General features: G+C 55.6%; 2 non-coding genes across 2 annotated transcripts; both read left to right on the top strand.

Moving 5' to 3' along the window:
* The first annotated feature begins 2,418 nt into the window (after positions 1–2,418).
* LOC126430500 (small subunit ribosomal RNA) lies at positions 2,419–4,327 on the top strand. Its single transcript, XR_007577161.1, has one exon. It is a non-coding gene; the product is annotated as a small subunit ribosomal RNA (ribosomal RNA).
* Positions 4,328–4,678: 351 nt separating this feature from the next.
* LOC126430508 (5.8S ribosomal RNA) lies at positions 4,679–4,833 on the top strand. The gene has a single exon (XR_007577168.1). It is a non-coding gene; the product is annotated as a 5.8S ribosomal RNA (ribosomal RNA).
* The last annotated feature ends 167 nt before the right edge of the window (positions 4,834–5,000 follow it).

The following is a 5,000-nucleotide window of genomic DNA, read 5'->3' as shown; positions in this document are numbered from 1 at the left end:
CCTACGTTGCGCCTTAACCTAACCTAATTTGTGCCTTAACCTAACCTAATTTGTGCCTTAACGTAACCCATGTTGTGCCTTAACGTAACCCATGTTGTGCCTTAACGTAACCCATGTTGTGCCTTAACGTAACCCATGTTGTGCCTTAACGTAACCCATGTTGTGCCTTAACGTAACCCATGTTGTGCCTTAACGTAACCCATGTTGTGCCTTAACCTAACCCATGTTGTGCCTTAACCTAACCCATGTTGTGCCTTAACCTAACCCATGTTGTGCCTTAACCTAACCCATGTTGTGCCTTAACGTAACCCATGTTGTGCCTTAACGTAACCCATGTTGTGCCTTAACCTAACCCATGTTGTGCCTTAACCTAACCCATGTTGTGCCTTAACCTAACCCATGTTGTGCCTTAACCTAACCCATGTTGTGCCTTAACCTAACCCATGTTGTGCCTTAACCTAACCCATGTTGTGCCTTAACCTAACCCATGTTGTGCCTTAACCTAACCTATAATGTGCCTTAACCTAACCTATAATGTGCCTTAACCTAACCTAAAGTGCGCCGTAACCTAAACTATATTGCGCCTTAACCTGACGCACGTTGTCGCTGAACCTGCTCTGTAATTGTTATGCAACCCGTTAAATTGGTGTAGTGTTGCCTAACCGCAACCCTCGCAATATAGTTCCCTACTCGCACTGCCCGGTCCCCTGTGTATCGCGTCATGTTAAACACCTTGCAGGTGTTGCTGACTTTCCACATGCTCCTGCTATACACTGTAGTGTGGATAGCAGCAGGACGTACATGCCGCCCCCCCCCCCTTCCCCCCTGCCTTCGCAAGCTGGTCGGTGAGAAGTTTGCATGTTCAATGCCCTTCGCATGCCGACGTACTCAGCCTACGTTGTGGTACGGCCTGTCACCTGTCCGCCGATGTACGCAAAACCCACAAACTGTACTGCACATTGGTCCGTATGTACTGAATGATACATCGTGGCACATGTGACCGTATGACGACTGCGCCTAGCAACGGCGGACCATACAGTCCAAATATTGTGCACGCAGCTACGTGTCGTCTCCCTATAAGAGCTGGATTGCAGTGTGGTACGCCATACAGACGTGTGGGAGGAACGGACGCCCTGGATGGCGATCAGCATGAGCAGTCTGTTGATGTAGTGGAGCGTGTATTCGGACGTAGTCGTCTCTTCTCACACACCGTGATAGCATGTTGCACCGCGTTCCACATCTGCGACATGCTGCAGAGGCGGGCTGACAGTCGTTCGCGCAATGGACACCGCATACGTACGGGGTCTACCTTCCACGTGTTCTCTAGGCGTGCACATGTTGTTGCGTCTATGTGGGCAGACGTAGTGTGTTGTGACACCTGACACAGGCATGCAATACTCGTTGCAAATGGCGATGGACGTGTACGTTTGCTGGTGACGTTACGCAAATGAACAACTGGTAACCCGTTGTGGTGCGGTTGTTCTCGCTAGAGGTGAATCAGTGTTGGCGACGATCGGTCGAGCTATTAACCGGTTGTTTCAGGGAGACCCACCATGCCCACGAACGTGAAAGGGGACCCACCATGCCCACGAACGTGAAAGGGGATCTGGGTGTGAGGCAATACGCGGCGGTGGCTGGGTGGGACCGTCCCCGGCCGGTGAGGGGGGGCCGCCCGGCGTGCTGGCAGCGCGGTGCGTGGGCGCACGCGCCACAGCCGGCTGGTGGGGGCGGCCAGTGGCAGGCGCGCCGGCCGACGGACGCGGCAGGCGGCGCAGCTGCGCGCCGGCGCCCCCTGCTCGCGGCGCCTTGCGGCCAAAGTAGGTCCTCGCGGGCCCGGTGCGAAGCGCGGTGGCCATCTGCAGTGTGCTGGTCCGATTGAGGACTTTGTGCGCTGAGGATGCGCCGCCGCCCGGCGCTCGGCGCCGCGACGCCGTCTGCTGCTCGGTCGCCCCAGCGGTTCTCGCAGGTGGTTTGTATCGCAGCTGTGCGGACGTGTTGGCGCGTGCGCTGTGCTGGGAGAGTTCGCTTCGGCACCCAAGTGGGGCTTTTGTCCTTCTGTGGCGCTGGCGTTGGAGCTGCCGGTCACCGTAGGTGGCGCGTGTTGTCTCCCGCCGGCAATGCCACGACAGCACGCTCCCGGGCCTCTGTCGGCAGCGGCAAGCTCAGTTGGGAGCACGGGTGGTCGCACCTAAAGCGTCTACTCGCCTAACTCCGGGCGATTGCGCCTCTCTCGAACCCGACCAAGTACTTAGGACGGCGCTGCGCGCCGCCGGGACCTGAGAGGGTTTCGAGGTGTGTTGTGCAGGGGAGCTCAGCCTCCTCCTGTTTGCAGAATAATTGAGCGGACGCTTGCGTGTTCGCGCGGGCCCCCGGGACACACTCCCGGGCGGCCGGCTGCTCAGCTCTAGTTGACGCAGCTCCCTGGTTGATCCTGCCAGTAGTCATATGCTTGTCTCAAAGATTAAGCCATGCATGTCTCAGTACAAGCCGCATTAAGGTGAAACCGCGAATGGCTCATTAAATCAGTTATGGTTCCTTAGATCGTACCCACGTTACTTGGATAACTGTGGTAATTCTAGAGCTAATACATGCAAACAGAGTCCCGACCAGAGATGGAAGGGACGCTTTTATTAGATCAAAACCAATCGGTCGGCTCGTCCGGTCCGTTTGCCTTGGTGACTCTGAATAACTTTGGGCTGATCGCACGGTCCTCGTACCGGCGACGCATCTTTCAAATGTCTGCCTTATCAACTGTCGATGGTAGGTTCTGCGCCTACCATGGTTGTAACGGGTAACGGGGAATCAGGGTTCGATTCCGGAGAGGGAGCCTGAGAAACGGCTACCACATCCAAGGAAGGCAGCAGGCGCGCAAATTACCCACTCCCAGCACGGGGAGGTAGTGACGAAAAATAACGATACGGGACTCATCCGAGGCCCCGTAATCGGAATGAGTACACTTTAAATCCTTTAACGAGTATCTATTGGAGGGCAAGTCTGGTGCCAGCAGCCGCGGTAATTCCAGCTCCAATAGCGTATATTAAAGTTGTTGCGGTTAAAAAGCTCGTAGTTGGATTTGTGTCCCACGCTGTTGGTTCACCGCCCGTCGGTGTTTAACTGGCATGTATCGTGGGACGTCCTGCCGGTGGGGCGAGCCGAAGGCGTGCGACCGCCTCGTGCGTGCTCGTGCGTCCCGAGGCGGACCCCGTTGAAATCCTACCAGGGTGCTCTTTATTGAGTGTCTCGGTGGGCCGGCACGTTTACTTTGAACAAATTAGAGTGCTTAAAGCAGGCAAGCCCGCCTGAATACTGTGTGCATGGAATAATGGAATAGGACCTCGGTTCTATTTTGTTGGTTTTCGGAACCCGAGGTAATGATTAATAGGGACAGGCGGGGGCATTCGTATTGCGACGTTAGAGGTGAAATTCTTGGATCGTCGCAAGACGAACAGAAGCGAAAGCATTTGCCAAGTATGTTTTCATTAATCAAGAACGAAAGTTAGAGGTTCGAAGGCGATCAGATACCGCCCTAGTTCTAACCATAAACGATGCCAGCCAGCGATCCGCCGCAGTTCCTCCGATGACTCGGCGGGCAGCCTCCGGGAAACCAAAGCTTTTGGGTTCCGGGGGAAGTATGGTTGCAAAGCTGAAACTTAAAGGAATTGACGGAAGGGCACCACCAGGAGTGGAGCCTGCGGCTTAATTTGACTCAACACGGGAAACCTCACCAGGCCCGGACACCGGAAGGATTGACAGATTGATAGCTCTTTCTTGATTCGGTGGGTGGTGGTGCATGGCCGTTCTTAGTTGGTGGAGCGATTTGTCTGGTTAATTCCGATAACGAACGAGACTCTAGCCTGCTAACTAGTCGCGTGACATCCTTCGTGCTGTCAGCGATTACTTTTCTTCTTAGAGGGACAGGCGGCTTCTAGCCGCACGAGATTGAGCAATAACAGGTCTGTGATGCCCTTAGATGTTCTGGGCCGCACGCGCGCTACACTGAAGGAATCAGCGTGTCTTCCTAGGCCGAAAGGTCGGGGTAACCCGCTGAACCTCCTTCGTGCTAGGGATTGGGGCTTGCAATTGTTCCCCATGAACGAGGAATTCCCAGTAAGCGCGAGTCATAAGCTCGCGTTGATTACGTCCCTGCCCTTTGTACACACCGCCCGTCGCTACTACCGATTGAATGATTTAGTGAGGTCTTCGGACTGGTACGCGGCATTGACTCTGTCGTTGCCGATGCTACCGGAAAGATGACCAAACTTGATCATTTAGAGGAAGTAAAAGTCGTAACAAGGTTTCCGTAGGTGAACCTGCGGAAGGATCATTACCGACTAGACTGCATGTCTTTCGATGTGCCTGTCGTGTCGCGCAACACGCTACCTGTACGGCTCGCAGTAGCTGTGCGCCGCGTGCGGAACCACGCGTTCGTCTCAAAACTAACGGCAATGTTGTGTGGTACGAGCGCTGAAGCGCTGGAGCGGCTGGCCTGCGGCACCTGGCGCCTGGCGCCGGTTTTGAATGACTTTCGCCCGAGTGCCTGTCCGCTCCGGTGTGGAGCCGTACGACGCCCATCGGCCGTGAGGCCGTTGGACACTGAACGCTGGAACAGGGGCCGCCACACGCCTCAGTCCCGCCTATGCAACTGTCTTGAAAGAGATAGTGGAAACTACGAAAAGATCACCCAGGACGGTGGATCACTCGGCTCGTGGGTCGATGAAGAACGCAGCAAATTGCGCGTCGACATGTGAACTGCAGGACACATGAACATCGACGTTTCGAACGCACATTGCGGTCCATGGATTCCGTTCCCGGGCCACGTCTGGCTGAGGGTCGGCTACGTATACTGAAGCGCGCGGCGTTTGCCCCGCTTCGCAGACCTGGGAGTGTCGTGGCCGCCTGTGGGGCCGGCCGCGTCTCCTTAAACGTGCGATGCGCGCCCGTCGCCTGGCGGTTCGCATACCGGTACTTACTCGGTAGCGTGCACAGCCGGCTGGCGGTGT

The sequence above is a fragment of the Schistocerca serialis genome, unplaced genomic scaffold, assembly GCF_023864345.2.
Source record: "Schistocerca serialis cubense isolate TAMUIC-IGC-003099 unplaced genomic scaffold, iqSchSeri2.2 HiC_scaffold_1049, whole genome shotgun sequence".
NCBI lineage: Eukaryota > Metazoa > Arthropoda > Insecta > Orthoptera > Acrididae > Schistocerca > Schistocerca serialis.
The sequence above is the reverse complement of the archived record's forward strand: the minus strand, read 5'-3'. Positions and strand labels throughout refer to the sequence as shown.